The sequence below is a fragment of the Alosa pseudoharengus genome, unplaced genomic scaffold (genome assembly GCF_046254945.1).
Source record: "Alosa pseudoharengus isolate Yale_2024_CS ecotype anadromous, Long Island Sound unplaced genomic scaffold, YU_APseudo_1.1 YU_APseudo_1.1_scf_19, whole genome shotgun sequence".
Classification (NCBI taxonomy): domain Eukaryota; kingdom Metazoa; phylum Chordata; class Actinopteri; order Clupeiformes; family Clupeidae; genus Alosa; species Alosa pseudoharengus.
Genome location: NW_027468657.1, coordinates 25,769,856 through 25,795,201, shown reverse-complemented (window position 1 = coordinate 25,795,201; position 25,346 = coordinate 25,769,856). Strand labels below are relative to the sequence as shown.

General features: G+C 45.6%; 2 long non-coding RNA genes across 3 annotated transcripts; both read left to right on the top strand.

The window, feature by feature from the left end:
- The first annotated feature begins 10,272 nt into the window (after positions 1 to 10,272).
- Positions 10,273 to 11,777, top strand: LOC143132533 (uncharacterized). 2 transcript variants are annotated; one of them, XR_012988327.1, is made up of 4 exons: positions 10,273 to 10,490; positions 11,295 to 11,386; positions 11,500 to 11,629; positions 11,744 to 11,777. It is a non-coding gene; the product is annotated as an uncharacterized LOC143132533 (long non-coding RNA). The 2 variants fall into 2 exon arrangements; XR_012988328.1 differs by lacking the exon at positions 10,273 to 10,490 and adding an exon at positions 10,841 to 10,994.
- Positions 11,773 to 12,514, top strand: LOC143132532 (uncharacterized). Its single transcript, XR_012988326.1, has 3 exons — positions 11,773 to 11,807; positions 12,214 to 12,303; positions 12,424 to 12,514. It is a non-coding gene; the product is annotated as an uncharacterized LOC143132532 (long non-coding RNA).
- The last annotated feature ends 12,832 nt before the right edge of the window (positions 12,515 to 25,346 follow it).

Below are 25,346 nucleotides of genomic sequence, written 5' to 3'. Positions count from 1 at the left end.
GGATTTACATGATGCGTTATAGGCTATATTTATAAAAACACATTCAGAAGCCCCTGCTCAAGTTTAACTTTAAAAAGCACACTACCCACAAATCCGCCAACAAATGGTCACAAGCACAATGCAAATGGCCTATCCAACAGCAGTAGCCTATATAGTATGCGGCATGTCATTGGGGTTATCAAGTGGGCACCCTCATTCACCGATGTTTCGTTAAGTTAGGCCCACGACACCTCATGAAGGCTTAACAGTGAAACCAGCGTCCTGGAGACACTCCCCTCCATGCTACCACCATATTACCACATTGAAATATCCAATACTCAAAATACTCTTAACCAGCCCAGGCATGGTCTAAGTTGGCTGGGTCGGTCCGTCCCGTTGATGTGGACTGAACCATAAACCATAAAGAACCTTAGCCAAGTACCATCACCCTAGGCACAGCCCATCACAAACACAAAACAAATTAGCCAGTTAGCTTAGCCCATTATCTTAGGCCCGATCCCAAACACAAAACAAATTAGCCAGCAGTTAGCAGTTAGCTTACGCCCCATGCTGCCCCATATTACCACAACAAGCATCCAAATACCCTTAACCAACCTAGGCATGGTTTAAGTTGGCTAGGTCGGTCCGTCCCGTTGATGTGGACTGAACCATAAACCATAAAGAACCTTAGCCAAGTACCATCAACCTAGGCACAGTCCATCACAAACACAAAACAAATGAGTCAGTTAGCTTACCTTAGCTTGCGCCCCAGGAAGGGTAACTTCTCCTTACCCACCACCAAAACAAATGAGCCAGTTAGCTTACCTTAGCTTGCGCCCCAGGAAGGGTAACTTCTCCTTACCCACGACCAAAACAAATGAGCCAGTTAGCTTACCTTAGCTTGCGCCCCAGGAAGGGTAACTTCTCCTTACCCACAACCATTCGCTTGCCCGTTCTGCTGCTAAGGACATGTTACTAACCACCTGCCTTAGACTTCGACCACAAATGCCCAATTCAGACAGCAAGCCAATAGCAGATCTGGCCACAAACCCACGTGCACCGATTTCAATAGGCCTTAATCGTGCACTCCAACCTCGCTTAGCTGCCTCCTCTGCTATTTTAGTATATTTAGCTCTCTTCAGCTCATTGGCCACTTCCACTGTCTTCCCAAGGAACAGTGAGTTCAATGAAGTAAACTATCTTCTCTGAATCCGACCATAGAATTACGTCAGGACGTAGCTTAGTACTCACTATATGTGGAGGTACCGCCATCTGCTGGCCAAGATCAACCTTCATTTCCCAGCCCGCCCCATTTTTCAACTGGCCGGTTTTGCACCTGGCCTTCGCGGAACAAGGTTTATCCCCCTGACGTACAAAGTTAATTTGCCTTACCCCTTTACTAGCTGCTAATGAATTGACTTCTCTTCTTTTATCCTCTATTGCCGCTGCCAGACATTTCAATACCTGGTTATGACGCCACGTATACCGCCCCTGGGTGAGACTTACCTTGCATCCTGATAGGATATGGTGGAGACTGCCCACACACGAGCAAAGTATGCATTTATCATCCTCACCAAACCATTGATTTAAATTCTTGGGAGATGGGAGCACATCATATGTAGCACCTAACATAAATCTGATCTTACTAGCTTCCATGCCCCATAGATCTTTCCATTTAATCTGTCTTTTTTCCACCTCTTCCCAGTTCACCCACTGCCCTTGTTTTGCCTGCGACACTGCCTTAGTACATCTTACAGCCTCCTCCTGTCTATGCATTTCCTCCACTACCATTTTCCTCTTTTCTCCTGCAGAAGCCTTACTCCACAAGGGTTTACTTGCACCCACCCCTAGACCCCCCCCGCCCGTGCTGCACATGGCCCATTATATCTCTATGCTTCAATGCTGATTGAGCTTGCTTAACTGCCTGCTCTGGGTTCCACTTCCTCCCTGCATTAACTGAGGGTGCAACTTTCCTCACCACTGGGTCCTTGGGCTGAGTAAGAGTCAATTCCAATCTAGCCTTAGCACACTTAAATTCCTCTGTCAGACTAGATATTGGCAACTCTACAATACCCTTCCCATACAAGGCTACACTGCTTAAGCAGCGTGGGACTCCGAGCCATTTTCTGACAAAGGAGTTGATCATTTTTTCCAACCTCTCTACCTTTGACAGAGGAACTTCATAAACTGTCAATGGCCACATTAGCCGAGGCAACAAACCAAACTGCAAACACCACAGCTTGAGCTTACCTGGCACCCCGACTTGTCAATTTTTGCAATACCTTGCCTAGTGACCTGTCTCAAGTCTTCAACCTGTGATTTATCACTAAGGCTTGCATCATACCACCTTCCCAGGCTCTTCACTGGTTTCTCCAGAACTGTGGGAATCACCTCCTTATTTATAGCAAACTTCTTATCTGTTACCTTCCCTTTAATAATTGAGAGACTCCTAGACTTACTTGGTTTCACCTTCATTCTGGCCCATTGCAGATTACTATTTAACTTACCCAGCAACCTGTTGGTGCATGGAACGGTTGTCGTCAAGGTTGTCATGTCGTCCATGAAAGCCCGAATCGGGGGGAGGCGTGGCCCTCCCTGCAACTTCTCCCCGCCCACTACCCATTTTGAGGCCCTAATTATGACCTCCATTGCCATTGTAAAAGCAAGTGGGGAGATGGTACATCCGGCCATGATTCCTATCTCAAGTTGTTGCCAACCTGTGGTGTAATCAGCTGTAGTAAAACATAATTGAATATCCAGAAAGTATGCTTTTACTAGGCTTTTAATGCTACCTGGGATTCTGAAATAATCAAAGGCCTCCCACAACAGACTATGCGGCACAGACCCAAAAGCATTAGCCAAATCCAAGAACACAACGTGCAGGTCTCTCTTTTCACGCTTTGCTAATTGAATTTGGTGCCAAATCATGCTGGTATGCTCTAAGCACCCAGAGAAGCCAGGAATTCCAGCTTTTTGCACCGTGGTATCAATTAGTTTATTCCTTTCAAGGTAATTTGTCAGTCTCCGTGCCACCACACTAAAGAAAACCTTCCCTTCAACATTCAGTAGACTAATTGGCCTAAATTGATTAATCTCCACTGCGTCCTTTTCTTTGGGAATAAATATTCCCCCAGCCCTCCGCCAAGCCTTGGGAATACTCTGCTTTTTCCAAACTATCTTCATTAATTGCCATAAAAATCTTAAAACATCTGGTGCACTCTTATACAACCGGTAGGGCACTCCATTAGGTCCCGGGGCTGAAGAGGCCCTTGCACGTTTTATTACTTCTTGCACCTCTTTCCACCTTGGTGGACTATCGTCGCATTGGCTACTTAATTCACCAATAGGTGGGATATCAGCAGGAAGTACCATCTCCCTGAACCTCTCCCTATCTTTGTGCACTCCCTCTAAATACTCCTCAAGCTTCTGCTTAGGTTCCAAAAGACTACCACTCTTCTGCATTACGAATAAAGACTTAACAAACTTAAATGGGTCTTTATAGAATGCTAGTCGGGCTCGTGATTTCTTCTTCCTATTTTTCCTAATATTTTCAGCTCTTCTTAGCACTACTAACCGCTCCCTCACATCTGCCTGTAGACAGTCAATACCTTCCTTCTCATCATCTGTAGCTTTTCTCCACTGCTTCTTAAGCTGCCTCCTCTCCTTGATAAGTTTATCTATCTCCTGCTGGCGCCTAGATTTAACTACCTCATGTAGCCGTTTTGTCCTTCTCTCAATAGTCCCAAATCTTTCCTTACCATAGCTATAAATAATGTCTCCCATTTTCTCTAATTTGCTTTCAGCCGTCGCCTTGAGCTGACCCAGGATACTGACCAAATCACTATTAACATCTTCCCACATTCTACATTCTGCTGCGCCTGGCCATCTAACCCCAGGCCTATGACCATTAATCTTCTCCCTCCTTGGCTGACTGGCCTCTCTCTCTGCCTCAGTGCTAGAACTTACCTCAACAACAGGGGTACTGATGTCCTGCGAACTGTGGGTTTCTTCCTGTCGCTGGACTTCAACCGACTGACTTGATGCACTTCTTAAGAAATAGCTATCAATGCGGGGACCCTGTGTTCCCTCTACCAAGCACTTCTTTTTCCCTTGATGAATTTTCAGGCCCTTTAGACTTGTAACCTTCTGCCAACCACACTCACACATCTGCAGCTTTTTCTCAGTTTTCTCTGAACTAGTGGCTTCCACAAACATGTTTTCCTTACTCGTAATCAAATTCGTTCCAGGGTCAGTAACCATGTGTATCACAAGTGAGTCATCTTCCGCCCCTGCTCTCGCTGACTCTAGGGGTATTTTTTCATTATGTCGTACTGTAGCTTAGTAGGGTGCAGCCCATAGCTTAGTGAAGCCTGGGCTACTGCCACAATGAGCTGCTAACCCATTGTAGCCCCGGCGGGGTCTATTCCCTCCATGATTATTATCATTATCTAAATCTGAAATATACATATTGTAACAAACCAAGCCTAGCTGGTTCAGAACTGAACTCCCATAATGCTGTGCAATGCGTTTATACATGTTGGTATTTGATTACCTGCAATGTTGGTTGTGTTGATGCACTGTCATGACAGTGGTGGCTGTGTGCTATTTGCTAGAGTGCTTGGTACCAGGGTCAACCAGTGTGTGCTGTCAGCACAGCCTGAAGCAGATGTGCATTACAGGGGCATAAGCGCCGGAGCTGGCCCGGCATAGGGTGTTCATGTGTTTGAGTGTGTTGAACCAATAAATCAATTCTGCGATAAACATTGTGGTTTGTTACACTGGTGTCAGAAGTGGGATGTCGACCCCCACTAGACGGGAGGAGAAGGCTGCACCCGAAGCCCTGGCGATGATGAGTCTCCTTCCAAGACGGCTCTCTGACAGCGCGCTCGCCAATGGCCACCTGCTGGGCCCAGCAGACGGAGCCAACCTGCAGCGCGACCGCAATGAAGAAGCCCGCCCTCGGCCACAGGAAAAGGAGATCTGGGCTAATGGCAGCATCCCGCCACTGTAAACCACTCCACTCAGGAGTGATGGAAACCGGCCTGCCCCCGGTGTGACAGCGGCAGAATGGCGCCCCAGTGTGAAGTTGCCCCGCTTTAATGGTGAGAGGCCGCTGGCGACATACCTGGTGCAGACTTGGAAGCATGTTGGCCTTGACACCTCAGTCCTTGCTTCCATTTACAGCTGTGTTGTGGAGCGCATCCTCACATACTATGGTCTACTGCAGCGGGTGGGTACAGAGGACGATTGGCATGTATTTTACATCTACTTTTACTGTGGTTTTGCTATGGTAGATATGGTTGTTGCTATGCTAAATAAAGTGGTTGCTATGCTGGTTGCTAGGGTAATCATGTTGGCTGCTATGGTGGTTGTTAGGTTGTTAATCGTTTTTAATTAATAGTTTAAAACGTTTTGTGTGTGTGTGTGTGTGTGTGTATGTAGGTGTGTTTGTATGGGTGTGTGTGTGTGTGTGTGTTTATGTGTATGTATGTGTGTGCATGTGTAATGTGTGTGTGTTTACGTGTGTGTGTATGTGTATGTATGTGTGTGCATGTGTAATGTGTGTGTGTTTACGTGTGTGTGTGTTTTATGTGTGTGTGTCTTTATGTATGTGTACATAAATAAAGCAAATCAGGGAACCACCTACTCTTTGTCTTTAACAACCATGGTGAGTCAGAACCTCAATTTAACATTCATGCAAAAACATGAATGGAGGAAAACATCTGCAGTACAGTGTCCCTGTCACTGCAATAGGACATTGGGATTGATATTTGTTTGGTGACTTTTGGCCAAAGGGAAGAGTGCCACCTACTGGCAAGCCACCAACACCACTTCCACCAAGTACTAACTAAGCCTGCTTAGCTTCAGTAATTCAAGTCAGGGTATCTGCTGGTCTGGCTGCTGGCTAAAAACAAAAGGTGAAAGGCATATATGATTCTAAGTGTCTCACTGAATTGCATTATGCACACTCAATTCTCACTGGTATCTGCTAGACAACAAGTACCAAAACATGATTAGTTCATAGATTTCACATGTAAAATACATTTTATACAACCCTACCCCCATCTTGCCTGTTCATAACTCTGAGAAATTCTTGAATTGTGTGCATGTGAGAGTGTACGTGTTTATGTGTGTGTGTGTGTGTGTGTGTGTGTATGTGTGTGTAAGTGTCATACATATGATTACTGTGAATGTATGTGTGTGTGTGAATATTTGTTTATGCACATGTGTATATGGAATGGGTTAACATGACCCCTGGAAGCAAACATATGCAACAACAATGCAGTAACAAAAATCCTACTGTAGGCCCTACGGTTTTCAAGATATTCACAGAAAACTCTGTTGGTGTATGGTCACTAAATTACACATAAATTAATTTATTGTATGGCCCCCCCATGGATGAAAGTCCATGAAACTAGGCATGCATTCAGAGGGTGTCATAATGATTCAATTTCGTGCAGTTCTGCAGTTCTGAGCCAGAGAGATCAACATACAAAAAAAGGTGGTCCTCCTAAACCCTACGGTTCTCGAGATATTCACAGAAAACTGTGTCTGCCCTACCCTCCTTTCGGGGGTCCAGTCCAGCGGGGGGGCTACAGATCAAAATGTAAAACGATGGTTCCATGCTATCCATGTGGGGTTACATGTCCACCAAGTTTCGTGTACCCCGGTCTTTCAGTGTCCCGGGAATCCTTGACGGAAATTTGGCCATGCGAAAAAAAAAAAAAAAAAATCTGACTAAACCTATATGACCGCCGCTTCGCTGCGCGGCTGTCATAATTATACGGAGTAAAATGCACTTTAGATCAATTTATGGATGGTTGGGAGTACATACGTTGAGTTGACATCAAAATGTCATTCGGATTTGTTTTCATAAAGTTCGATTTTACCATTTTTAGTCAAAACTCGTTAGCCTGGAAGTGACCAGGGCATGTCGTTTTGCCGCTACAAAAACGCTATTTTTATACCTCTTCTACAGTTCCAAACAACATTACACTTATGTGGTAGTGAGTAGAGGGTCCCTAAAGCCAGCCGAAGTATCCCAAGGTCTTTATGTGGTCGGATAGAGTCTCCAGAATGAGAGTCTGTAGGAGTCGATTGCATCATGTCGTTGCACGACATCACGTCACATTTCAAAAATCCAACCTGTTAGTAAGCTAGGGTTTGTTGCATACAACTTCATTTCAATTTCGAAAGAAATTGAAATTTTTTGGAAAAAAAAAAAAAAAGCGACGAAATTGTGAATTTCGAGAGCGTGTTACTCCACACTCGGCAATCGACTCCTACGGACTTTCCCCTAAAGATGCCAGCTGCAGCAGCAACATTTCCTGAAAGGTACTGGCTTGATGAAATTCATTCTGGACACTCTATCCGACCACATAAAGACCTTCTAGAACCTAAAGTTCTTCCTAAAAGCAAACGGAGCCAATATTAACATCACATATTGCAGTAAATACATAGAACAGGCATTCAGTGCGTTCCATAACAATGAGTGAATATTACCTTGTAGGCTACCATCTCTTAGCCTGGGTGCCATTCCGAACTTGAGTATGACTACGTCAGGCTAACCATCTCTAAGAAAGATCGTCTTTCACCCAGTCATCGTCGCACCAAGCCTTCCTGTTAACGATCGGCAGATTAAAATACTAAAACCATCAAAACACAAGAAAGCAATGCGTGCATGCAAGATAAAACACACCTGATCATAAAACGCACCTGCAGTGATGTAGTACTCGAGTCCGGTCTCGGACTCGAGACCGGTCTCGAGACCGATTTCTGCTTTCTCGGACTCGACTCGGACTTGTTCCTTCAAAGACTCGGTCTTGACTCGGTCTCGGACCACAGTGGGAGGAGAAGGACTCGTAATTTCAGACCGAGTCCTCGAGACCAGCGCATTTTTTTAGGTTCATATAAAAAAAAATGAAAATGAAATTTCACGGCGGCCACGTCATTGCCCCTTGCGTTGGCCTTGGTGCCCCCTTCTTTCAATATTCTGCTTTGCGTCCGTTTAATAGCGATTTTTATTTAGCCTATAGCCTGTCAAAATAATCTTAGCATCACAGCGCAAACTAATTCAGTCTTACACAGTGGAGAAAATGACAGCGCATGGCATGACAGAAAGTGCGTCCAAACTCACCCATTCTTCTCAGTTTACCCTAGGGTTCTTTGCACCATGACCCCGAGCCAAACACCCTCCCAGAACCTTTTTTCCCTTGGTCGAGCCCTGGTCGAGAAGCGCCGTCAGAAACTAATGACGTTCTGCAGTCATGATGGAACCAACTTTTATCTCGTAAATTACCCCACTAATAATGCCCTGAATGCTACAAAACTTCTGCAGTAGTACAACTATGACATTTAGTCCAATAACGAGGCATTAGAAAGTTTGTAAGTGCACCAGGAGTTTATTTAAATAAGACTTGCCTGATTATCTGCTACTAAACCGCTGCGTCAACGTTTCTTCCGTGATTTGGGAAAAGCCTCGTTACTCGACCAGGGTTCGACCAAGGGAAAAAAGGTTCTGGGAGGGTGTTTGGCTCGGGGTCATGGTGCAAAGGACCCTAGGGTGAAATTACTCCGAACCATCGCTTTAAGCCTACTCATCACACAGACACATGTATCACATCACATGAAAGAGCTTTTTCTCAGCTTTTAAACGATGTAAGCCGCTAATTGCTGTGGTGAACGGTTCGCGAGAAAAGTAAATAATATAATTAAATTTAATCATAACGTCTACATAAGGTGCTATACCCATCTCCCCTACCCATTCATCTCGGTGGAATACTTCACGAACCCTTAGTTCAACACATGACAAACCATATATCAGAATAAACAGCAGACCTTACCAGAAATAAAGCAGTCCCCTGTACAGTAAGCCGTTCCAGAGTATTCCGGTTAAATTAAAAATGTAATCTGCAGCAAGGTCTACATTCATGTCTCCAACTTTGGTCGTTAGGTTTCAAAATGTGTTTAAATCGTTCTTCATGATTTCATAACAGGCCAAATACAAAATAAATGTTACTTATTGCCTAGATATAGGTAAATATTAAAATCAGAGGATATACAGCTGAGTAAGAGTTTGTGAAAGGAGTCTTAATGATCAAAAAATGCTAAGCATGCATCTAGGCTATTTGAGTTTCTTAAAGCTGAGCTGTGCTTAAATTGTTCAATACATGATTCCATAACAGGCCAAATATAAAATAAATATTAAATATAGCCTAGACATTTAAATATGAGATGATCAGATGATTTACAGTTCTATGTAATATGTCATGTTTCATGTTTTTGTAATGTTTCATACAGTGATGCAGGTCTGCTGCTGTGAATAGGCTAAATACAACTTTGATTATTTTTATAGCCTACTACTGTATAGTTAACTTTGGCCTTGTGCCCTGACATGTGGCCTTTGTGCCCCCCACCAAATATGCCCAACTGAAGGCCAAGTGGCCTTGCCCCTAAAATGGTGAAATTCCAAGCCTGGGCCTAACTGTTGATTATTAATTGGGGTGATATTAAATCATGAATATGAAAACTGACATGTTTTCATGGTCTTGGTCTCGACTCGGTCTCGACTCCTAAAGGACTCGGTCTCGACTCGGACTTGCTTCCTCAAAGACTCGGTCTTGACTTGGACTCGACTGTATTTGAAAACCAACGGACTCGGTCTCGACTCGGTCTCGACCCTTCAAAGACTCGGTCTCGTCTCGGACTCGGCATAGGCGGTCTCGTCCCCATCACTACGCACCTGATCAGGACAACCAAGGCTTAAACAGGGGGAAGTGGCGGAATGTTTGCCTGGGGTTCAGCGCCGACAATAGGAACCTATTACATAAATTAATGAAACATTAAATTCTGGGACCAATCATATGGCCAAAAACCCAAGCTTACCTGTCAACAACCAGTGATCTAAAGGGGGGTACACTCCGAGAAGTCAGGCCGCAAAGAAGCAGACAATGGCTGCTATTTAAAGCCAAGCTCAAATGTGGAAGTGTATTATGTTGATTGAGCAGTGCTGCTGTGATGAATACGACTCAGATGCGGAGAAGACTTTTAGAAGTATAGACACAAAGGGCAAATCCAGTGGCAAAATTTATTAACACAATCCAGGTCATACACAGTTTCACAGGTACAGTAAGGCAAATAATCCAAAAGCTCAGGTCCAAGAATCGAAGTCAGGGTACGGAACAAGGTCAAAGAACAATAACATCGTAAATCTTGCAATACAATAATCTCCCCACACAGCAGTAGACTCCTAGGCGGATCCGCCTTCAAGTCGCCAAACCCGCGTAACTGTCGCATTCGTTTTGGTGCCGCACAGAGGATCAGCTCCGCCTCCAGGCGGCTCCGTAAATTCTACTGTCAAACAGCGGGTCCTGAGTGGACCCATGTCGGATCCGCGGGCGCGGACGCGCCTGTACTGTAACGGTTGAACATGACTGTACACCAAGAGCCGAGAAGAGTCATACTAGTGGATATTTTCTTTGCTGGGACACGGTTGCGCTGAACCCTCTCGAGTAAGTTATATTTATTAATATATTGCGACATTCACAATAGCTAAACATTGGCCTTTGTGGTTTTATACTTAAAACTTACTTATCATGTTTATTGATTGTAATGACGTTGTTTGATATTAGGATTAACGTTAGTGCAGACGTTTGTAATTTTGAGCAACAGGCTAAGTTAACGTTATTGTTAGCTGTGATGCTCATATGAGTCTGTAGCCTATTTGATTTAAAATGGGTTAGCAATTTCGGCAGAATATGTTATGGTAGTGTGATTTAAAAAACACACATTGTTATTTAACGTTAGTCTGGTCTTGTTTGTTTTAATGTGTTGCTGTTGTCCATAGTCCATAGTGCTACTATGCTAGCGGCATACAGCTGCTAGCTAGCATGCTGCTAGGCGCAATTGCATAAGTTATTGCTAATGTCTATTATACATATATATGTTTGAGATCACGTTTGCGATGCAATCCTTGATTAAGCTGATACATTGGCACTGGTATTTCAGTCAATGAAGTCAGTGAAGCACTCGTCTGCTATGAAAGCTACCTACAACTTTAGCATGTTGACTCACTGATAATGGTTTAGCCCTAGCTTCTAGCTAGCTGTGCATTAACGTTTGCATTTTGCCAAGTTTGGTCTCATACGTAACTTTAGTGTCCTGCCATCTTTGTAATGAAAGCCTCGGCATTTTAATCACTGTTTAAGTCGGTTCAGACAACTAATGGGTATTGGCGTCTGTTTGTGATTTATTATGCTAATGTAACTTAACTGTATGGAACTTGGTCCCCATCTTCTATTTTGTTTGTTCTGCAGCGTCAACTTTTATCGGCTGGATTCTACCATCTAACGTTACGATTGCCTCTGTTGGGTTCGCTTGATGAAGATACTTTCTGGGTTGTTAAAATGTAATGTGAACACATTCCCGTAGCATTCCAAAATAGACCAGAGATGCTTGAACTATATGTATATTTGGAAATTTTGGGATTGCAATAACCATAATGATATGGTTATTTAACAGCCATCGTTTCGGGGACTCTGATGAGAGTGAAGAAGAGCCAGTAAATGGTGACTTTGCATCTCTGAGGTACCTTCCAACTCGCCTGGTATATCAGTTGAAGCCTCAAACCTAAGCCAATTGCACTGGCAAAGTAAGTAATAATCTCTTAACATTGAAATAACTAAATCATAATATTAATATTAGAGATATGGTTAACATTCTTAGTGCTAAAGACATTCCCCTCTCCTTGTATTTATTCCTCCAGCTCCACCATCTTGCCGAGTGCCAGGCAGCAGTCACTACCCCTCAACCTGGAGAAAACTGTTAAGGTAAAGACTGATCTCTGAAATAAAATTGAATACAGTGGCCCCATCTATATTAACACAGCAGTAGTCACTCTATTTCAAATCAACAGATTGCATCTGCATTACCATCTCGGATTTTCTGCATACTTCAGACATTACATAAATCTCAGCCAAATATTTTGTCAGTTAAAACATCTGCATTCATGCAATATTGCCTGAAAAGTTCATTCATTATTATCAGATTGTATTGAAAACATTGATTTCAATGTCAATCCATTCATGGAGTTGATATAGATAGTGCATACCAAAATGTTGAAACATACAAATTCATGTCCAGTATGACCAGAGATTTGTTTTTGTTTGCCATTGTTTGGCCCTGTAGCTCTCAGCCTACCATGGTTAACAGATCACAACCATTTCTCTCCCTTAGCACCTCACCATGGGGCAGGACCGCAACACTCTTCACCACCTCAACTCCCTGCACCTGCACCCGCATTTAACATACGGAGAGTTACTCAAGGTAGGGACTGATCTCTGAAATATTAGTGAATAGAAAGGCCCCATGTGTATTATCAATGATGACTACCATTTAATAAATTTTTTCCCCCTCTCGCACACCGCCCACCTCACTATGGGCCAGGAATGGCAGTCCCTCCTCAACTCCCTCCACCCCCACACCAGCCCTCAACGTGCAGCGAACAGAGGAGCTTTGTAAGTCATGTTTCTTTTTAAATTTAATCTCCTTAATACCTATTTCATATATTGTATTGTGTAAGCATGTCACAATCGGTTCTGAATGTTATGTGATGCTTGGTTATGTCTCTAGTTTGGGGTGGGTGTGTCTGTTCCAATCGGCCCTGGACTGTCACGTCGGCCCTGGACTGCTGTGGACTATTCCGCCGTAATGGAATGAATTGGCTGATTGGACTGGGGGACTCACGGGTTGATTGCTTATTGAAGCAATTGGGAGGGAAATGCTTTTTATAGGGCAGCGGAGGTCGGGAGCAGAGGGTGGCTTACCTGATGACGCGTGTCTGGAGGCACAGCTGAGTGGAACGAGACTGGTTTACTGCGTGCTGGCTGAGAGGATGCGTGTTACACGCCGACTCAAGGGAAGTTATTACTGCTACTCTAATTTGTGTGAATGGGCCAGGGTTTAGCTGTTTGGGCCTTGAAAGTTGTTCCTGTTTCAAAAGGAGATCGCTACGTTGGAATCGCGTTGCCTGAACGGAGGGGAACGGCTATCGGAGGAGAGGCATGTTAAACTCCAGCAAAAGGAAAGTAACCCATTCTCCCTTATTATGAGTGAGTGCGCTGGCCTTTGCTCTGCATGTTTGTGAGTGCTGTTCTTTTTGTCTGCTTCGAGGTGTGATTGGAGACGGAGAGGGAGCGACGGCTGACCAGGGGAGAACGGGCCGCATTGTTTACATCAGAGCGTACCTGTGGAGCAAGCTAGTGAGTGTGGCGGCGCTGGCAATTGGATTCGCTGCCTTCGTTCAAAGCTCGGCGCGGCTCTTCCCGTGTTGGACACGTTGATTTTGTTTTTGTTTTTTTTGGTCGGCGAGGGGGAAAGCCGCCGACCAACGATACTCTATGTGTGTGCGTGGCTTCAACAGCGTGCAGCTTCAGCGGTGGGCATGGACAGAATCGCGGTAAGCCCTCTCACCATCCATTGAACTGCCCGTGGCTTCCTCCAGTCTTGCACAACTGTGAAATGGTTAATGGGAGGAATTATTTGACTGTGTTATGCTGAGTGCGAACTGATTGCTGGACATATGATGTGATGTGTTATCTAATGTGTGGCTTGTTGTGATCTCTATTGCTTGCTGTGATCTCTATTGCTTGCTGTGATCTCTATTGGGTGTTGTGGCCTTTATTTACTGTGGGGAAACTGATCCCATGTGTGAATGCATTGAAAGTGAAGTGGGGGGCATTTCTTTGATGTGTATTGGGATGGGTGAAGTAACTTGTTGGGTTGCATCAGTCATATGTGTAGTATCAGTTTAGAATCGCTGTTTATTATTATTTTTTTTGGGCTCATCTGGGGGTTGTGCTATCGTGGTAGTCTGTTCAACCTGGGCCTTGTGAGGAGGGGTGCCGAATGTCTGTTCTGGTTTAGCTATTCTACCAGCCTGCCTGTCCTGTTATTGTGTGTTGTTGGACCATGCTCTTTGTACAATAAACTAACATTGTTAATTATTATCTCAGTCTGGTATTGTGTCTCCGAGAGGTCCGAACCTGTCATTGGTGGAGTAAAGGCTACGACAAAATTTGGCGTTAGTTGGCAGGACCTCTCATAAGACACAAAACCATGACTGATCAGGAGGAGGCTGATGTAGCTGGGGGAGCTGGGCCTGTAATTAATAACACTATGATGGTGCCGTGGTTTTTGGGTGGGCCTTGGGTCCCCAAGTATGGTGAGAAGAATAGTCAGCCCTTAGCAGAATGGCATAACCAGATGGAAGTGTATCTTAGAGCTCAGACATTGTCAACAGCGCAACAAGTGGATTTTGTGCTAGCCGCACTTCAGGGTGAGGCTAAAAGAGAGATATTATTGTTACCAGAGGATCAGAGAGATACGGCTAGTAAGATCTTCGCTGCTCTTAAAAATCTATATAGTGATAACATAAGCATAAGCCAGATCAGAGCCCAATTTTTTAAATGCCAGCAACTTGCAGGGGAAGGGGTGGGGCCATTCATTCTGCGTCTGCGTGAGTCTCATTCCAGGTGGCGACGTAGGGAGCCTGCAGCCGGGTCGGACGATGAAATGCTCAGGAGTCAGTTGGTGCTTGGATTGCAGCCCGGGCCCGTGCAAACCGAACTGCAGAGACGAGTGCGTAGGGAAACTGACCTGACCTTTGAAGAAGCCTGTAAGGAGGCTAAGGCCATGGAGAGAGAGACTGAACAGGCCCAGTCCCAGAGAGAGGTGGACACCCGTCGCACATACAACAGCCCACCTCAGCCCATGGCTCCCACTTCAGGTGACACTCTGAGGGACTGGAGCAGTCTTAAAGAGGCACTGCGGACCGAACTGGCAGATGAGCTACGAGCTCAGGTGACTGACTTAAAGTCCTCCTTGCTAACCGAGCTGCGAGCACAGCGGGTGGCCCCAGAGATGACCCCTCAACAAGTGGAGTATACTCATACCGGCAGTAACAATAATCCAGGTGGAGCCCGCCCTAGACGCAGGCCTAGGACGCCACAGTGGGACAACCAGGGACGGCCCATCTGCCTGAGATGTGGACAAGCAGGCCATATGTTACGAGACTGCTTTCCTCGTGATCCAGCTAACCTGCGGAGAGTCTCATCTGCTGCTGATGGTGGATTGCCCACTGAGGCCCCAATGAGAACTGCCCTGGTAGGAGAGTGCCCTGAGGTCGAGGTCCTGATTCAAGGTAAGCGCATTCCATGCATCCTTGATACAGGGTCACAAGTGACATTATTTAGTCAGGGCCTCCTCCAGCATCATCTGGGGGATGTTGTGATGAAGCAGGCTATCGATGTTCCCTGGCTAACCCTAAAAGCCGCTAATGGACTTGCCCTTCCCTATGTTGGGTATGCTCTGCTAGATTTTGAAGTGGGGGGGACCTCCATCTTGGGTAAGGGAGTAGTCATAGTAGAGGATAGTTACCTACCTCCTACGTATGGCGTGTTAGGCATGAATGTCATCCAACATTGCTGGGAAGGCCTCCACCAGCAAGGTGGCCACCGACTCACCCTGTTTAAGTCCACCCTCCCCAGAGCGGCGACCGTGGCGTGGGACCGGGCGTTTGCGGCCTGCCGGCGGTTAAAAGCAGAAGCACATAGGGGCCCAAGCTTGGGAGTAGCCCGCCTGCGCACGAGTGACCCTATCCGCCTCGCTCCGCAAACAGAGACCGCTGTGTGGGCTCATGTCCCAGACGCAACAAAAGCTGTCCAGGGAAGTGTGCTTTTAGAAGATTGCTATCATGGGGCGCAGGAGTGGTGCGTGGGCCGTGCAGTGGCCCGAATCCAGGATGGGAGGGTCCTCCTCAGAGTATGCAATCCACATCCGTATCCAGTTGAGCTGCCCCCTCGACGTCCTCTGGCCCGGGTGTTACGGCTGACTCAGGATGAGATCCAGGCGCCTAATCAACTTGTACTCCGGAGAGAAGATGAGACCGTAGTGGAAGTTGATGTTTGCCCCGTGAGTAGTGCTCTTCCCGCCCATTTAGCTGCTCTTGTTCAACAGGTAGAGGGGCTAACCCCACCTCAGCTACATCGTCTCCAAGGGCTGTTGGGCCAGTGGCAGGAGGTGTTTGCCCGGAGCGAGGAGGATTATGGTTGCACAGATGCAGTGTACCACACCATCCCCACCGGGGATGCCGCTCCCATTCGCCAGCGGTACCGGCCGGTACCACCAAGCCTCTATGCCGAACTAAGGACGTTACTTCGAGGGATGTTGGAAGGAGGTGTCATTCAGGAAAGCTCTAGCCCCTGGACGGCACCTGTAGTCCTCGTGAAAAAGAAAGACGGCTCTTGGAGGTTTTGCGTGGACTATCGCAAACTAAATGAAGTCACACACAAGGACGCCTTCCCTCTTCCTCGTGTGGAGGAGTCCTTGACTAGTCTGAAGCAGGCAGAGTGGTATTCCACCCTCGACCTGGCCAGTGGCTACTGGCAGGTGGAAGTCCACCCAGCGGACAAGGAGAAGACTGCTTTTGCCACACCAGTAGGTCTCTACCAGTTTGAAAGGATGCCATTTGGCTTATGTAATGCTCCAGCAACCTTCCAACGGTTAATGCAGCGATGCCTCGGGGGTCAGGTACATGACTTTTTATTAATTTATTTAGATGACATAATAGTCTACTCACCTGATTTTGACTCTCACTTAGATCACCTTGGGCAAGTCTTTGCAAAGTTACAAGACCATGGCCTGAAGCTGCAGCCAACCAAATGTCACCTTCTTCAGCGGTCTGTGCAGTATTTGGGCCATGTGGTTGGAAGAGGAGGAGTGTCAACCGATTCCAGCAAGACTCAGGCTGTACAGCAATGGCCGGTACCCACCACAGTGCGAGAGGTCCGCTCTTTCCTGGGGTTTGTCGGGTACTATCGCAGATTTATCCCCGCCTTTGCACAGAAAGCTGCTCCTTTACACTCATTATTAAGGGGGACGGGGGGAAATAAGACAAGGCCTATTAAGTGGACTCCGGAATGTGAGCAGGCCTTTAACCAACTAAAGCAGGCACTTCTGAAGGCTCCTGTGTTAGCATACGCTGATTTTACTCTTCCCTTCCGAGTCTATACGGATGCCAGTCTACATGGGTTAGGGGCAGTTCTGGCGCAGGTTCAAGAGGGAAGGGAGCGTGTCATCGCGTATGCGAGCCGCAGCTTGCATGATGCAGAGAAGCACGACCAGAACTATAGTGCATTCAAACTGGAACTCCTTGCTCTTAAGTGGGCAGTGACAGATAAATTCAAAGATTATCTGTGGGGTGCGTCATTTCGAGTGTTCACTGACCACCGACCTCTGCTCCATTTACGGACTGCTAAGTTGGGGGCTGTGGAGCAGAGGTGGGTGGCCCAGCTTGCTAATTTTGACTTTTCATTGTCTCACAAACCAGGCGCTGAGCACCAGAATGCTGATGCGCTGTCCTGACTCCCAGGAGCGACACTGACAGGACGAGTTGAGGCGCCAACCTCCCAGCTTGGAGACCCCGGAGATGAGGCATGGGCTGAGCGGCAGGGCTGTGATCCAGATTTGTCTCAAATTCGTCAGTGGCGGCAGCAAGGTCATGAGCCAACACCAACAGAGCGTCAGTCCCTACAGGTGGCTGGCCGGCAGCTGATGAGCGAGTGGGATAACCTTGCAGTGAGAGATGGGGTGCTGGTGCGACGGAGGCCAGTCCTCAGGTCACTGGAAGAGGTGCTTGCGACTGTGGTGCCTGTCACGGACACAAAGAGGATGTGGACGCGTTACCATGAAGCCTTGGGACATGCCAAAGGATTTCGACTCCTGGAGGCCCTGCGGGACAGGTTGTTCTGGATCGGCATGAGCCGGGACAACCGGATATGGGGGAAGGAGTGCGCGCAGTGTGCCCTCAACAGCGCCAGGGATGGACCCAGGGCACCTTTGTGTGCAATCGAGAGCAGTTACCCATGGGAGACGTTGGCTCTGGACTACCTGTCGCTGGGTCGGCCTGGAGATCGGTACCCTTATATTCTGGTAATGGTGGATTTATTCTCACGATTTGCATTTGCGGTACCAACTAAAGATCAAACTGCCCCTACTACCGCCAGGGTATTATGGACAACTGTATTCCAGTCCTTCGGGTGTCCAGAGAGGATCCTGACTGATCAGGGCCCTGCGTTCGAGGCAGACTTGACCCAACACCTCTGTGCGCTCTATGGCTGTCGCAAGGTGAGAACCACCCCGTATCATCCCCAGGGCAATGGTGCATGTGAGCGCATGAATCAAACAATCTTGAAGTTGCTCAACACTCTTGACCTAGCCGAACAGTCCAACTGGAGTGAGCACCTGTTGGAGTTGGTGCATGCTTACAACAACACTCCCCACAGCACGACTGGACTAGCTCCCTTCTTTGTTTTGTTTGGCAGGCATGCTCGCCTGCCTGTTGACCAGATGATGGGGGTAGACTGGCCAGAGCATAGGGGCACTCCACTTGAATGGGTCAAGCGTCATCATGCGCGGCTCAAAATGGCCTACCAGATGGTGTTGGAGGGGACTCGGCAGCGGCAGCAGCAGGATCAGGAACGTCGCAATCAGGGGCCTGGGGCATTACCCTTGCTGCCTGGAGAGCGCGTCCTGGTGCGGGCCTTCCGCCGTCGAGCCCGAGGGAAGCTCGGGTATCACTGGGACCCACAACAGTATGTGGTATTGGGCCAACCTTCATTAAACCGCCCTGTTTATACCCTGCGACCGGAAGGCCGGAGTGGACCCACTCGCACCATCCACCGGAATCACCTTCGGGCGCAACCAAGAATCTGGAGCGAGGAGGTTGAGGCTCACGGAGACACAGGTGGTATGGTAAGGGGGCGGGAAGCTTCAGAGGGGACAGAGTTGGGGTGGTGACCTGTCAGTTTGCCAGCTCAGCCGGGGCACCCTAGGCCAGAGAGTATTTTGGGGGAGGCTGGGGGTACGGTAGAAGCTCCTGAGGAGGTGATGGGGGAACAGGTAAATGGGGAGACGGAACCTGTCTCAGGGCCCCGTCGGTCACAACGTTCCAATATGGGCGTGAGGCCTGCAAGATATGGGGACTAGTGGTCGGGACGACCATTGTTAAAGAGGGGGGGAATGTCACAATCGGTTCTGAATGTTATGTGATGCTTGGTTATGTCTCTAGTTTGGGGTGGGTGTGTCTGTTCCAATCGGCCCTGGACTGTCACGTCGGCCCTGGACTGCTGTGGACTATTCCGCCGTAATGGAATGAATTGGCTGATTGGACTGGGGGACTCACGGGTTGATTGCTTATTGAAGCAATTGGGAGGGAAATGCTTTTTATAGGGCAGCGGAGGTCGGGAGCAGAGGGTGGCTTACCTGATGACGCGTGTCTGGAGGCACAGCTGAGTGGAACGAGACTGGTTTACTGCGTGCTGGCTGAGAGGATGCGTGTTACACGCCGACTCAAGGGAAGTTATTACTGCTACTCTAATTTGTGTGAATGGGCCAGGGTTTAGCTGTTTGGGCCTTGAAAGTTGTTCCTGTTTCAAAAGGAGATCGCTACGTTGGAATCGCGTTGCCTGAACGGAGGGGAACGGCTATCGGAGGAGAGGCATGTTAAACTCCAGCAAAAGGAAAGTAACCCATTCTCCCTTATTATGAGTGAGTGCGCTGGCCTTTGCTCTGCATGTTTGTGAGTGCTGTTCTTTTTGTCTGCTTCGAGGTGTGATTGGAGACGGAGAGGGAGCGACGGCTGACCAGGGGAGAACGGGCCGCATTGTTTACATCAGAGCGTACCTGTGGAGCAAGCTAGTGAGTGTGGCGGCGCTGGCAATTGGATTCGCTGCCTTCGTTCAAAGCTCGGCGCGGCTCTTCCCGTGTTGGACACGTTGATTTTGTTTTTGTTTTTTTTGGTCGGCGAGGGGGAAAGCCGCCGACCAACGATACTCTATGTGTGTGCGTGGCTTCAACAGCGTGCAGCTTCAGCGGTGGGCATGGACAGAATCGCGGTAAGCCCTCTCACCATCCATTGAACTGCCCGTGGCTTCCTCCAGTCTTGCACAACTGTGAAATGGTTAATGGGAGGAATTATTTGACTGTGTTATGCTGAGTGCGAACTGATTGCTGGACATATGATGTGATGTGTTATCTAATGTGTGGCTTGTTGTGATCTCTATTGCTTGCTGTGATCTCTATTGCTTGCTGTGATCTCTATTGGGTGTTGTGGCCTTTATTTACTGTGGGGAAACTGATCCCATGTGTGAATGCATTGAAAGTGAAGTGGGGGGCATTTCTTTGATGTGTATTGGGATGGGTGAAGTAACTTGTTGGGTTGCATCAGTCATATGTGTAGTATCAGTTTAGAATCGCTGTTTATTATTATTTTTTTTTGGGCTCATCTGGGGGTTGTGCTATCGTGGTAGTCTGTTCAACCTGGGCCTTGTGAGGAGGGGTGCCGAATGTCTGTTCTGGTTTAGCTATTCTACCAGCCTGCCTGTCCTGTTATTGTGTGTTGTTGGACCATGCTCTTTGTACAATAAACTAACATTGTTAATTATTATCTCAGTCTGGTATTGTGTCTCCGAGAGGTCCGAACCTGTCATTGGTGGAGTAAAGGCTACGACAAGCATACTTGGCTTTGGATGCTACATACCATAAACATAAACATATCTGTCTGTTTGATTACAGGTGCTGTGAGGAAAAACATGGTGACACGGTCAGCCACGGACGCTGAGGTCACCAAGCACGCAATTAGGTGTTTCAACTGGCGGTGGATCGGGCAACGAGGAGACGTGTTCCGCCTCCATCCACACAAATGGAGTAATATGAGAAATAAGCATTAAACAATCTTTTTTATTGAACTTCTTGTCATTCACCAGTTATTCATTTTCAGATATTTTATATGTGCATAGCACAGCATTTCATTGAAGTTGTAGCCTATTAGATAAAATATTTCATGTCTGCACTGACCTAGGCTGATAAAGCACTAAATTAGGTTTTGACCTCAAAATTAATGTAGAGTAGCCTAGGCAACGTAGGCTACTTAACAAAAACAGAATAGCTTATAACCTGTAACTTTCCATAAATGTCAATTTTATATTTCCATTGAGTAGTGATCACGTTTGTACAGTAAATTGATGTCTTGACTTAAACCTTTATGTTAGGTTTATTGACAGTATTGTTAAGTTAAATATACGAGGCGATGCTAATCGTAGGCCTATCTTGCTGTAGTAGCCCAGGCTAGGCCTAGTGATAGTTTTACTTTTATCCTATAGTTTATCCTATTTAATCCTACAGCAAGAACAGAAGGAATTCTGAAAATGAGATAAACGGGTCCGAAACGGACCCGGGCCAGATGAGCCTTTATGAGTCCGTTGCGGAGGTAAGGTTTTAATCGCGGATGCGGGGCGTATGCAGCGCGGAGCCACGGCGGTTCCGCGATCCGCCTTCGTAGCGGATCCGTTCCTGAGAGCATCTGGACTCCGATACGGGTCCGTTTCGCGGGTCCGCGGAGTCCTTTTGCTGTGTGGGTCACGGCTTAGTAAATTCCAACAGAAACAATACCTCACGCTGAGGCAAGGGAGACAGAGTCATTTTAAAGCCAGTGGCTAATTAGTTGATAGACTACCGGTGCTCAGAACTCCGGCGAAGCGGAGCAGGACTGGAGTGGGCGTGGTCGACGCAGCCAACGGGACAGAGAGGGCTGCGCAGGCTGAACAGGTGTTAAAGCTGCGTAATCTAGTTGGGCCGGCTACAATAGCTAAATGCCATTTCTCCTTGCTTTGGAGCAAGAGAACTCCCAATAATGTAACTGTGTAGACTGTATTTTCTAGTGTTTTCTTTTTTGAACAAATTCAGCTGATAGTGTCAGCTAAAATGAGTCAAAATATGATAGGAAATCAAGGCCTACTTTGTTAAGCAATCCTCAGGAGCAGGATGGAGCCAAGCAGGGAAGCAGCAGGTGGTAGAAATGCTCCAAATCTGAGAGAAAATTGTGTTCCTCGGTTTAGTCAGATTTTTTTTTCTTTTTTCTTTTTCGCATGGCCAAATTTCCGTCAAGGATTCCCGGGACACTGAAAGACTGGGGTACACAAAACTTGGTGGGCATGTAGCCCCACATGGATAGCATGGAACAATCGTTTTGCAGGACTGGACCCCCCGAAAGGAGGGTAGGGCAGACACAGTTTTCTGTGAATATCTCGAGAACCGTAGGGTTTAGGAGGACCAAATTCTTTTTGTATATTGATCTTAAGGGGCCATGTCAACCCATTCCATAACCACTCATTTCATGTATAGCGCCACCTAGTTAAAAACAAAAAAGTAAAAATGAGGTGTTGTATTCGCAGGTATTGTGACCTAACATAGTCAAAACTGCACGAAATTTGAAGTGTAGGATCATTATGACACCCTCTGAATGCACGCCAAGTTTTGTGGAATTCCGTTCATGGAGGGCCACACAATAAATTAATTTATGTTACTGTACACCAACTGGCCTGTAGGTGGCCGGACACAGTTTTCTGTGAATATCTCGAGAACCGTAGGGCCTAGGAGGACCACCTTTTTTTGTGTGTTGGTCTTAAGGGGCCATGTCAACCCATCCCATTACCACTTATTTCATGTATAGCGCCACCTAGTTAAAAATTAAAAAGCAAAAAATTAGGTGTTTTAATCACAATATCTCTGGCTGACATGGTCAAAACTGCACAAAATTGAAAGTGTAGGATCATTATGACACCCTCCGAATGCATGCCAAGTTTCGTGGACTTCCGTTCATGGGGGGCCATACAATAAAATAATTTATGTGTACATTTAGTGACCGTACACCAACAGAGTTTTCTGTGAATATCTTGAGAACCGTAGGGCCTAGGGTGACCAAATTGTTGCGTATATTTGCCTCCAGGGGTCATGTTAACCCATTCCATATGCACACATGTGCATAAACAGATACACACGCACACATACATTCACAGTAATCATACGTATGACACATACAGTACTCACACAGTAGACATATGTACACATGCATGCACATGCACACACACAGGCACATACACAGGCACACACACAAGCACATGCACGCACACACACACCCACCCACACACACATAAACATAAACATGTACACGCACACATGCACACAATTCAAGAATTTCTCAGAATTATGAACAGGCAAGATGGGGGTGGGGTTGTATAAAATGTATTTTACATGTGAAATCTATGAACTAATCATGTTTTGGTACTTGTTGTCTAGCAGATACCAGTGAGAATTGAGTGTGCATAATGCAATTCAGGGAGACAGTTAGAATCATATATGCCTTTCAGCGTGAGTTATTTTTTTTGAAAAAATGTGCTGAACTGGGCGGCGTCATATTTTGTACCTCTCTGCAGTACATCTAGGTTTTCTTTTTTCTGTCATGAATAAAACCACTTATCTCTTATCCAGAAGGAAAAAGTTGTTGGTTTAAAGTGAGTCCACTTTTACCAAAATCCTAAGTCCAACGAAGCACAAACTTTTTTCCTTACGTTAGCAAATGTCTTCCTTCTTGCATTGATCTCTTGCAATCTGACGTTTTACCTGCAACAGGAAGTGCTACAGCCATTCTGATACAACAGTATCTTAAAGTACTAGGAAACTTTTTAACATGACAAAACTAATAGGATGTATTACTAAAACTTGGATATTCATTTTATTTTTATTTAACCTGGTTGAATTATGAACTAATATTATGTAATATGCCGAATATTATGAAATTTGTCTGTGTATATTATTGTTATTTATTCAAATTAACATTAAATTAAGCTATTTTAATCTAGGTTACACTTACCTAATGATTAGCTCAAGAAAAAACATCCATCAAGGTTAAAAAGATTTCATGTAGTAAAAGTGTCATCTGAATGGGACGGTAACTTAAATAAATTTGCTGAACAATTTGTAAACATACAATTTCAGCAAGCTGTAGATACCACAAGACTTCTAAAAGGTTCACTTGTCACAGACACAACACATCATTGCACACAGTACTGTCGACCAGCTGGCAAACAGTAGGTCTACTGTATATGATGAAGTCTGAATAACATTGAATTGGCAATTAAATAAGTGAGGTATTCATCTAAAGTAACATTGACATAATCTCTAGCTCATTATGAATTCAACATGTATTCAGTATGTAAACATATGGAATTATGAATTTGTTTACTGCTTGTACCTTATGAATTAATCATGAGTTTAATATGTACACATTAAGAATTATGAGTTAGTTTATGGTTTGTACCTTATGAAATCATCATGAATTCAGTATACACATTAGGAATTCATCATTTATAAGAAAAGAAAACACACTAATAACACCTACTAAATAAGACTCTATTAATGAGGAAAAACATATTTGTTAATCCTTAAGCAATGTTCTAAACATACATAATACATTACATTACATTAAATTTGGCTGACGCATTTTTAACAAAAGCGACTAACAACATGGTAAACAGTTTAGGTTTTAAAGCAATTCTCAACAATTTTAGGACAATTTAAAAACGGTAGAGTACAGTAAGAATAAATGCATCAGTGAGTGCTATTTTTAACAGTTACATGTCAGTTTAAGACGGCTGTAAGTGCTAGGATCAGCAAGACTTGTTGTAAGTGGTGCTATGAGAGGAGATGTTCTCTAAAGAATAAAGATGAATTAAGTGTGTGTTAATGCTTAACTAACACTTACTGTAACTAATTCTAAATTGTGTACCCTTATTGTAAAGTGTTACCAAGAAACGGTATTTTAAAAGGAAATCATGAGGGCAACAGTAGTTCCCACTACTGACCATTTATAAACTGTGATAGGGCACAGCCACAACACTAGCCATAGCAGAGCGGGCAGAAGATCATTGAGAACTAAACGTGAATTGTTGTTAAAGCGACAGTGCACAATTTATACATTTGTTAAACAGCATCAAATTAGCAGTATTTTTTAAAGAGCAATTCATTATATTGATAATATATATCATATTTTAAAACAAAATGACTGTTGATACTAAATGATAGGCTATAAAAAATGTATTTGTGTGTGTGTGTGTGAGTCGGAGGGGGGGTGGGGGGGTGTTGGGTGCGCCCAGATGTGGCGGAACTGCGTTCTTCCCGGTCCCCCACCCACTTTAACCCCTGTGCATAACTCATTATAACAGTGACCTTCATAGAAAGTGTTACCGCATTGTTTATTATTGGCAAACAAGTCTGTTTTAGTCAGCAATCTTAAATCTTAAAGTGATTTTAAATGCAAATAGGGGAGTCAAAACATGTTACAAATTCTGATCACAATTAATTCTGATTGTAATAAAAAAAAAACAATAAACTCATATTCTGAAGAGACTTTTATTATGTAGGAGTTACAGAGTGGCCACAGTAATCAGGATATTAATCCAAATGAGTGGTCA